Source organism: Myxocyprinus asiaticus, chromosome 28 (genome assembly GCF_019703515.2).
Source record: "Myxocyprinus asiaticus isolate MX2 ecotype Aquarium Trade chromosome 28, UBuf_Myxa_2, whole genome shotgun sequence".
Lineage (NCBI taxonomy): Eukaryota > Metazoa > Chordata > Actinopteri > Cypriniformes > Catostomidae > Myxocyprinus > Myxocyprinus asiaticus.
In genome coordinates, this window is record NC_059371.1 from 13,049,294 (window position 1) to 13,060,076 (window position 10,783).

The following is a 10,783-nucleotide window of genomic DNA, read 5'->3' on the forward strand; positions in this document are numbered from 1 at the left end:
CACTGGACTTGCACAACAGCATTCATTGTAAGCAAAGACCGCAATGCGCGAGGGTGTGTGTGTGGGTGGGTTTGGGTAGTTTACGAGGACTTTTTTTAGGTTACAAACTGGTAATTACAAGGGTATTATGCTATAAATGTGGTTTATGAGGACATTTCTAGTGTCCCCATAATTCAAATTGCTTAAAAAACATACTAAATGTTTTTTTGTTTGTTTGTTCTTTTTAATGTAAAAATGCAGAAAGTTCAGTATAAAAATCATTATGTCTATGGAGAGTCGTCATAAGGATAGCCGCACCAACTAACGTGTGTGTGTGTGTGTGTGTGTGTGTTTGCAGGGGACTGTAATGCAAGCAAAAGCCGACTGGTTGTTTTTAAAAAGGCAGGAGCTGTTAAACATCCCACCCTAACTTCATGTTTCACTCGGAAATACATCAAAGAAATACAAAAAACTTCACATGGACTTTAAAGGTTCTCCAGGGGGGTTTACCAGTGTGACATCTGTGTCTCAAGAGTCTTTACATTTTTACAGTTTACACTTTTTTCCTTATCTTTTAAAGATTTGATGCTACTAACCTGGCAAAATTTGGTAAATCCAAAGTTTATTGCTAAAAATTATTGTATGCAACATGCATCGGACAGTCAGTAAAAGGACTGTTGTCATGACATCTATGAGACTGCTTCAATACTATTCGCTTTCATGTGCAAAACTCAAAATGAGGTTTTTAATTAACTCAGAACCATTCGGCCTAATGGTGGAAAATCGGCTTTGTAAAACCTAGAATCCACTTTTCAAGAATATCACATCTCTGGAATTAATTGAATTGACCTTCCTCATCAGGGAGCATCTGCTCCCTCATAAGAAGAAAACCAACCCAAAGAAAAGAATCCTGGTGACAGCTTTAAAACCTACAGCATCTCTTTTGTCTTAATTACTCCTGTTACCCACACAGTATTCTGCAGTTAATGGGAGAACTGTGTAAGGCTACTGGTCTTTATGTCCACCTGCCTGAAAGATGAATACAGGCATTTAATTCTACCCAAGGCTCCCTCTCTCACTGAGTCAGTCTGCTTTCTGCGAGGAGAGACCACAAGGTTTGCTGAAGCAGCATATTCACTTTTTATTTGTGTGCAGTGTATACGCTTTGACACACACTGTCAGATCACATCCTCTCTAATGAGCTCTGGACTGATAGCTTCTGTAACACGGCTCCTTTAATTCAGGACACACTTGTCCTATCATTGACTGCAAATGCAAGAAAGAAGCCAAAGTTTTTCATACTAAAGCATAGTGTCATGGCATGCTGAGGAAATTTAGGGTATGTGAGATCCAGATCGATATTGAAACAGAGGCAAGTCAAGCACGATAATAAACACTATAAAAAGTTATTCTTAGATCAAGTAAGCAATATTGAAAAACAAACCTAAAATTTACTGTATTACTGTAGTTGTTTGAGATTACTTACTTTTCCAAAGTTCTAACAACTTATAATTTTCAAGAGCACAAGTAATTATCTCAATGCAGCTTTTCTATTATAAAATATTATTATGAATATTAATAATTGATATGGCTGCATTGTTTGCAATTATTTACGTTGGTGTGGTTGATTTTGTTGTCACATTTCAGAACTTGTTGTTCTGTGATGTCAATATGAGTTTGTTCCTCTACTTAAAATGGTAAGTAAATGTATTGTTATGATTGTCATGTTGCATGTACCAAGCGTTGAGATCTGTGAGTGGCATTTTAAAGCATTTGTGACTGTTCGTTGTCTCATTAGTTTTCATGTGATGTTATTATTAGTTTAAGACAAGAAGCTCTCAATCAGGAGATTGCACATTTTTTATTTATTTTTTTATTTTTAATTTTATTTTATTTTTTGAGGGTCCACAAAGGTCAGCCACCGCAACCGCCCCAGCACCCCAGGAACAAACAATGCTGCTCTTTTCTTTGAATGATGGGCATTTACAAATACCTGTGTATTCTGAAGAATATTTTTTTCCCCAAGCATCATATAAATCACAGGTTTTTCATTACTTTAGAGTAGATGTTTTACCAGTAAAAACAGTTTATTTTGGGAGGGTTCTTAAAAGCATAAAATTTACTTTTTCCTTACCTGTTGACGAGTGATCAGTCACGTGACACCTGCATGGTGCTGAAACTATGTGCCCTTTACAGCCTTCAGATCACAATACAATGATGGCAGATTTCAAGTCATGGCAACTTGACATGGCATTTACATTTAAAGCTACACTTTGTAACTTTTGGCCCTCCAGCAGTTGAAGCATAGAACTGCAATTTACTTGAGGAGGAAATCTGTTTTGGAAATTATGTGAGCTGGGCTTTGACTCTGCTCTTCTGTGCAGATGAATCTGATGATTTGAGGAGTACCTGTGTAACCATGGTTACAGGTGACCAACTTATCATAGTGAATGTCACTAACGACAACAAAACTCGCCCCCTCCCCTCAAATTACAAATAAATAAAAAACGAAAGGAAGAAAAAGACGGATATCTGAAAAATATGTCTTATTAGCAGGTAAGTAGCATATCTTCCATTGTTGTTTTGACTCATTGAAAACAATTGCTTCAAAATAAATAACGTTACAAAAGTTAGGCAACATTGATATTAGACAACGATTGCTAGTCATATCACATAAAGTCAAACGGTGGAAACTATAATAACTTAGCTAGCAGGCAAGGTTTAGAGATTGCGTTGTTACCAGCATAAAGTAAAAAAAAAATTCCATTGTCCTTCCTCAAAAATGAAATCAAGCACTGCAGTACCACAATCCATAATAAAATGCACTATTAGAGTGGTTAATGCCATCTAATGAACTACCACACTAAGTGAGCTACCTGGCTAACTATCGGTCCAATAAAATATCTTACCTTGTGAGAAAAACGCCATCTCTGGGTTTGTTTTAAATCCATTCAGATCTCGGAGTTGTCACCACCTCTGAAAAAGTCAAGCCAATGTTGTTTCATGTTTTATTATTACGGGCTCTGTCATTTTCCCTTTTTGCTTGCAGACTGTCCTCTGTTCGAGGTTTCTTTATTCAAAAAATGGGTGATTTCCCAGAGGGTTGCCTTTTTGAATGATCCATGGTCAGTGTTGCTCATATATTGTGGCTACAAGCTTTCAGCTTCAAACTACCACCTCACCTATCACCTCACATTTACACATGCTGTAGTAGCTACAGACCTTCTTTTCTTTATTAACTGACATGACATAAACATGCACGGACAAGTGACAAAGTATGCAATTTCCGCCAAATCCGTTCAGACAGCTCTAAAATATAAATAATTATTACAGGCTTACCATAGTGAATCAGCGTAAGGCAAATACATGGTTTGGAAGACGGATTGTTGGTGTACTTGCTCATGAATGGAATTTTGTTCATTTCTAACCAAAAATCTTACATAGGGGGGCCTGGGTAGCTCAGCAAGTAAAGACGCTGACTACCACACCTGGAGTTGTAAGTTCAAATCCAGGGCATAATGAGTGACTCCAGTCAGGCTTCCTAAGCAACCAATTGGCACGGTTGCTAGGGTGGGTAGAGTCACGTTGGGTTAACCTCCTCTTGGTCGCTATAATGTGGTTCTCGCTCTTGGTGGGGCACGTGGTGAGTTGTGCATGGATGCCACGGAGAATAGCATGAAGCCTCCACATGCGCTAGGTCTCCGCGGTAATGCGCTCAACAAGCCACGTGATAAGATGCGCAGATTGATGGTTTCAGACGTGGAAGCAACTGAGATTCGTCCTCCACCACCCAGATTGAGGCGAGTCACTACGCACCACGAGGACCTAGAGTGCATTGGGAACTGGGCATGCCAAATTGGGGAGAAAAGGGGAGAAAAATAAATATAAATCTTACATAGTGTAGCTTTAAGTAAATTAATTGAACAAAGAAAAAGTCATGCAAACTGTTTACTTAATTTTCAAGTTCTACAAACATCTTGATTTTTACAATTCTTTGCATGAATTTGGAAGCATATATTGTATAAAACATTAAAAAGAGCAAGGAGCATGGTATCTACTTGAAATAAAATATTCAGGCCAAAAAATAAATAATAGATTTTTCTCACAACAGCTGAGATATTGCAGCACAGAATCAGAATCAGAATGAGCTTTATTGCCAAGTATGCTTACACATACAAGGAATTTGTTTTGGTGACAGGAGCTTCCAGTACACAACAATACAAAAACAGCAACAAGACTTTTAAAAAATAATTAAAATTGAATAAAAAAATAGATAAATATCGAAAAGAAAAAAGTATATATATAGAATACAAATAGAATATATATATATATATATATATATATATATATATATATATATATATATATATATACAAATACATACACACATATACACATATATACATACATATACACACACATACATATACACATATATACACATAAACATATATATGAATATATATAAATACATATACATACATACACACACACATACACAGTGCAAATCTAAATACAAACTGGTTATATACAGTGCAAGGGAATGTAATGGCAGAAGAGGTTGGATGTGTTGGATAAATATAAAAAAGACTAAACTGTGTATTGCACATTAATTATTGCTCAATGGGGCAGTTTTAACTGTTCATGAGATGGAGAGCCTGAGGGAAAAAATTGTTCTTGTGCCTGACGGTTCTGGTGCTCAGAGCTCTGAAGCGTCGGCCAGAAGGCAACAGTTCAAAAAGGTAGTGGGCAGGGTGAGTGGGGTCCAGAGTGATTTTTCCAGCCTTTTTCCTCACTCTGGAAGTGTATAGTTCTTGAAGGGAGGGCAGGGGGCAAACAATAATCCTCTCAGCAGTCCAAACTGTCCTTTGTAGCCTTCTGATATCCAATTTCGTAGCTGAACCAAACCAGACAGTTATTGAAGTGCAGAGGACAGACTCAGTGACTGCTGAGTAGAACTGTATCAGCAGCGCCTGTGGCAGGTTGAATTTCCTCAGCTGGCGAAGGAAGTACAACCTCTGCTGGGCCTTTTTCACAATGGGGTCAGTGTGGTTCTCCCAATTCAGGTCCTGTGAGATGCTAGTGCCCAGGAACCTGAATGACTCCGCTGCTCCCACAGTGCTGTTTAGAATGGTGAGGGGGGTCACTGTTGGGGTGTTCCTCCTAAAGTCTACAATCATCTCCACCGTTTTGAGCGTGTTCAGCTCAAGGTTGTTTTGACTGCACCAGACAGCCAGCTGTTTCACCTCCCTCATCATCATCTCGGATGAGGCCGATGACAGTGGTGTCATCTGCAAACTTCAGGAGCTTGACAGAGGGGTCCTTGGTGATGCTGTCATTGGTGAAGAGGGAGAAGTGTAATGGGGAGAGCACACATCCCTGGGGGGCACCAGTGCTGATTGTACAGGTGCTGGAAGTGAATTTCCCCTGTCTCACAAGCTGCTGCCTGTCTGTCAGAAAGCTGGTGATCCACTGACAGATAGACGTGGGAACAGAGAGCTGGTGTAATTTAGTCCGGAGAATAGCTGGGATGATGGTGTTGAAAGCCGAACTGAAGTCTACAAAGGTCCACAGTGCACCTCGTTTGAGAAGGACACAGAACATCTTACTCAGGTTCACCTGAAAGACACACCCCATTGTCCAATAAGTTGTTTTTTGCCAGGTAAAGTCCCATAACTAAAGGAGAAATAGGTTCAGAGAGAAAATGTGGCTTGCTAAAAATGAGCCGATGTGTCCAATTTCCCACGGCCTACGAACCAGTCAGCCAGGTGACAGAATGGTGTTCTTGCTGATGAGAAAGCTGTTTAATGAGATTTTTCCACAGCATGCTGGAATAGCGAAGATCAGTTTTGGACAATAGACGGTGATGAGAAATAAATAATTGATCATCCTGCAGGCACACAGACAGAAATGAAGGTTTTATTTAAAGGCCGATGGAAGAACAGTGGATAGGAAAAGCAACTGAGACTGTATTAATCTGAAAAGACCAAGAGAGTGTCTTAATTGATTTTGAAGTCTGCACTGTTTCCTAGAATAGGCAAGATTTATGGACAGGTAGCAAGAGTCCTTGAGTTAACAAAATACTAAAATCTAACCATGTGTAAAAGTTTAAATTGCTCTTATGGGTTTTCTGTTTAATTGTATTAATTTCTAAAGTTCTTGAGTTGGCTACATGGTTATTTAGAGGTTCATAAATGTATTGAATTTAGAGTTTAGGTACTTCAGAGCAGTGCATTGATTTTAGGATTCTTTAAAGCACTAGTTTATGGATGGTTTTCTATTGAACTAGAGAATAAAAAGTTCTGTAAAGCATGTAAAACTCTTCTGGCTTCTAATTGGATCCTATATATTTCAGAATGTATCGCAGTAAACAGCATTCTGGACATGATCAAACATACTTCAAACCTAGTTGGAAGTGTTTATACTGTAGATATAGTTATATTGGATGGATGGATGGATGGATGGATGGATGGATGGATGGATAGGTGGGTGGATGGATGGATGGATTGTATTTACAGATGAGTACTGAGAGTACTTCATTATAGGTTTTCTCCCCTCATTCCTGAGGTGGCAAAAGAAGCTTGACAGTATGTTAATAGCTGGACACAGTGGAGAGAAAATTACACTTCATTTTCACCTATCAACAGAGTGGACTACTAAATAAAGAAGCTTCAATCATGGAAATTTCACATCATTACTACCCTAACATTAAGCCAGAAATATCTGCATTTATGTACTGTAGGCAGTCAAACTCTTCAGAAAATATGTAAAGAAATCTAAAGAAGGCCTATAAATGGAGGTATGGATTCTTAAAAAATCTAAAAGTCTAAATTGTGCAATGTGTTTTTAAAGTAGTTGCATTCATTTTGAAATGTACAGTACTATTGTCAGTTCAGTTGTAATCTGTCCCATCAAAATCAGTGTATGGGGTTGTGTTTAATTTGTTTGATTTACTGTATATATATACTATATGTTTAAACATATAAATCATGATGTTTATTTATGCATCAACTTTGAAAAGGATTCTAGGAATTTGAATATTTGTTTTGCAATTCTCCTCCTGAATGCCTATTAAAACAGTGCAGAGGAAAGCTGTTTTGCTCAGAGATTGCTCTTTTAAAGTTAAGGAGATGTAATGGAAATCTTAGTTACTGTATGTTTAATTTATGTATCAACTTATGTATCTCCTAATTGCTTAGGAGAAATAAATGACACATATGAGACACTTGTTGACACAGTAAGAATATAGAGCGATAAAATGAATATGGATAGCATAATTCATAGCATATTCTTGGAAGAACTTAATGAGAAATGTTTGTGTAATTGAAATCTTTGACTTTTGATTGCAGACATTGGTATCTTGGCAAATCTGATTACAGTTTGAGAAACAGTTGAGATTTCTTCTTATGTATGAGAGAATACTGGGGTCTTTTTTTTTTCAGTGGAAAAAAAGAAGCAGGAGACTTTAGAAAAAGTGGATTCTAAATGAACTTCATTCATTCATTCATTTTTGTGTTCATGTTCTTAACTCCAAGGTGCTGTTTAGTCACTACTCTCGTTTGCCAACCAATGGATTTTTGATGGTTTTAAGTCGAATCAAGTAGGCCAGCTTATTAGGAGATCAGTTCTTATTTATCAAGCTAAATTTGAACCCAGGCTGATTAATCAGCTCAATTACATGAGGTTTAAGCATGCTATATTTGTCTGACATACCATCAAACATCAAGAATACATAGTTCAGTTAAGGTAAGGCAGCTGCTCTCACTTTGACACACAACTGCTGTCTGAGTGCAGTCTATGGTCTTGTATGTAAAGAGTGTGACGTGTGCACTGCGTTAACTGAACTCCCTGATAAATCCTATTACCTCCTCAGCAAGTAAAATGCTATGATACCTTTGGGTTCAAGAGGCCTAATCTTGAAATGGCACCACTTTGAGCCATTTTCTGCTTACAGTGACACTTACCGTGTCGCTCCTTCTCATGGATGACAGTGTGACAGTTCTGTGACATCGCCCAAAAATCAATACGCTTTTGAAATCGTTATGGTGAGGCTCAAACTTTATGATTTATAGCTCGTGGAGATCTGCAGTGAAAATGTCAGCCTTCATGTCCTGAAGTTCCAGGCATGAGACACGGATGAGCCCGTGTGGTCTCTGGGCTTTTGAAAAGGCAACAAAACCTTTTCACATGTACATTTGAATGAAAACTAAGAATGAATGAGCAACACAGAAATTATATTCACAGTCACATATAAGTAAGGAGCTTGTGTGCTTGTTTGATGCTTACGAGCATTCTACAGTTCAATAGAAGTATTCAGAGAAAGCAGCAGATATGATTTTGTCCAGATATTTGAATTGGAGACAGCACTAACATTTGCATTCCATTCAAAAGTGTAGGGATGAAAACTGATAAGATTAAATCTTGCTACATTGAAGTGGCACTCTTTGGTATGCTGACATTTTAATCATAACCCTTACAGACAGTGCATTGAATAAATAATAGCTGGATATTATAAAAGATCATCACTGCCTTGTGTACTAATACAAAATAACCTGCTTCATGATATTTATGAATACCATTGTGTATTCTGTCTGTATTCCACTCATTTACTGGAGGATTAAAACAAAACAAATATTTTCAAAAGGATGAATGCAGGTATTTTCTGTTTATTTTTAGCTAAACAGTGCCCCCCAGAGTTTGTGAAAGGAACTGCATCTATTGTTGCCATATCAATAGATGGCGCTATTGCACGAAGCATGTTAACATAAATTCCACTGAGGTATCCCTGATTGTTTGACATAAAAATGTAGTTTGAAGGTATGTAAGGACTCATGCTCTGAAGATTAACTTAATAGGCCCATCTCCAATATATTGGAGACCTCTACATGTGTTTCATCAAAGACCAGAAAATTGTTTATCTGAATTTAATTCAAGCACTCAGCATGGCTAATCAGCTGCAGAAAAGATGGAAAAAAGAAAAAAATTTCCACAGGCCAGCATTTGATGCTGATAATTTAAGAAGTGTTCTGTGAGCTCTGTCGATTTTTAGCACGATTTGCTCATTCTAATGGCCCTTTAAGGAACTAATTGGATCTAGAAGCTCTATAAGGCCTAAATCAAGCCCAGTGCTTTAAGACAACCAGAGATGCTGTTAGCAGTTTTTCATCTGCTGAGAAATGTAGTTTAAAGAGAGGGATTATCAGCATCTCCTCGCACACATAAATCTATATTCTTCAACACTTTCTCTGTCTTTGGCACACACTCTCTTTGTCATTTCACAGAAAGAATCACTCATGAGTGAGCATTGCCTGTGTATGTGATGGATATATTAGTTTGGCTGTAATTCAAGGCAGAGGATTTAATGTGTGGTAGCAATGTGTGAGTCATCAGATTACATAATAATTCATCAGCTGTTTCCTCTCGCAGATGTAGAAAGGTTGCAAAACATTAGCCCGTGGCAAAAATCCCTCCTTGACTGCTTGCATCATCTCCATATACATATATTATATTTGGGGTTTTAATAATGCCATTACACAGAAGAGCTTGTTCCAGTTGGAGAGCAGGGCTCTGTGTACAAGTCACAACCATGTTTGTAGGTTGAAGAGCATTCCTGTTTCCAATGCAAATGTCATGAAATGACAAAATGTTAGTCGTTATTTCACTGATTTTTGAGAAAACGTCCCCAAAGTCCCGTTTCATTTTATTCGCCCTTCATTTTATCAAAATGATGGCAATATAATACCGGTCACCAGGCCTAACCCTAAAATTACCTGTCCTCAGAGCATGACTCTACATTTCATATACTGTAGATTAAAATATACATTAAATCTAAGATAAACACAAACATAAAAATGAATTTTGTAAACTCATGTAAACTTGTAAATCTTTGGCTATAAACTGAATATATAGAAAGGGGGCAAGATGGCGCCAGTGTGGTTGTTGGAATGCCGTCACCCCTGTCTCGTGTTACCTGTCCTGAGTCTGTTCGTGTTATTCATGTGTGCATGCTCAAGGAATCAGTACCTTGCTGTCCTATGATCGCCAAGCCCTTCTTAATACACAATCATCTGTCATGGACTTGTGTGCTCGAAATCCTGTTGGAGAGCGATTTTTCTATACCCGCTTTTCTTCACCTTTTCCCATGGGTGTGATCCGCATTCCTGGCAGCTCGCTCCATCGTAAGAGACGCCACAGAAATAGAGGAAAACGAGGCGGTCTCTTGGTTAGGATTAAGAGATCTCTGCACACCTCTACGGTGATTGTCGGTTCCGTTTATGGTGATCTTTGTGGAGACGATGGTTGGCAAAAATACAACATCCCTCGGCTGTGACGTGCACAGAATGGGGGCAGCAGGGGCGTGAGCCCCTTTCATTCACAGATTTAAAGGTGCCCTTCTGGTCATCCAGAAAAAAAGTAGACATTTTAATAATTCAATTAAAATAGTTAAATAAAACAAAATTAAAATCTCGTAATAATCTCACAATAACAGTAATAATGTGTTATTATGGGTTTCTTTGTAAATCTCTTGTAAATCTTTGTAAATGTATTAAAGAAAATTAAGCGGAGGTGCCTTTAACGGCGTGCGCTACAGCAGATCAGGGGTGGATTCTAATCGTAAGTGATCCTTCCCATTTCATATCATTGTTATGCTGATGACACACAGATGTATGTCCCACCTAGTACTGATTATTCATATTCTGCCATTGTTAAATGTCTTGAGGATATTAAATGCTGGACAGCAAGAAACTATCTCCAGCTAAATGACAGCCAGTCTGAAATTGTTGTGTTAGGCCTCCCTAGCGCT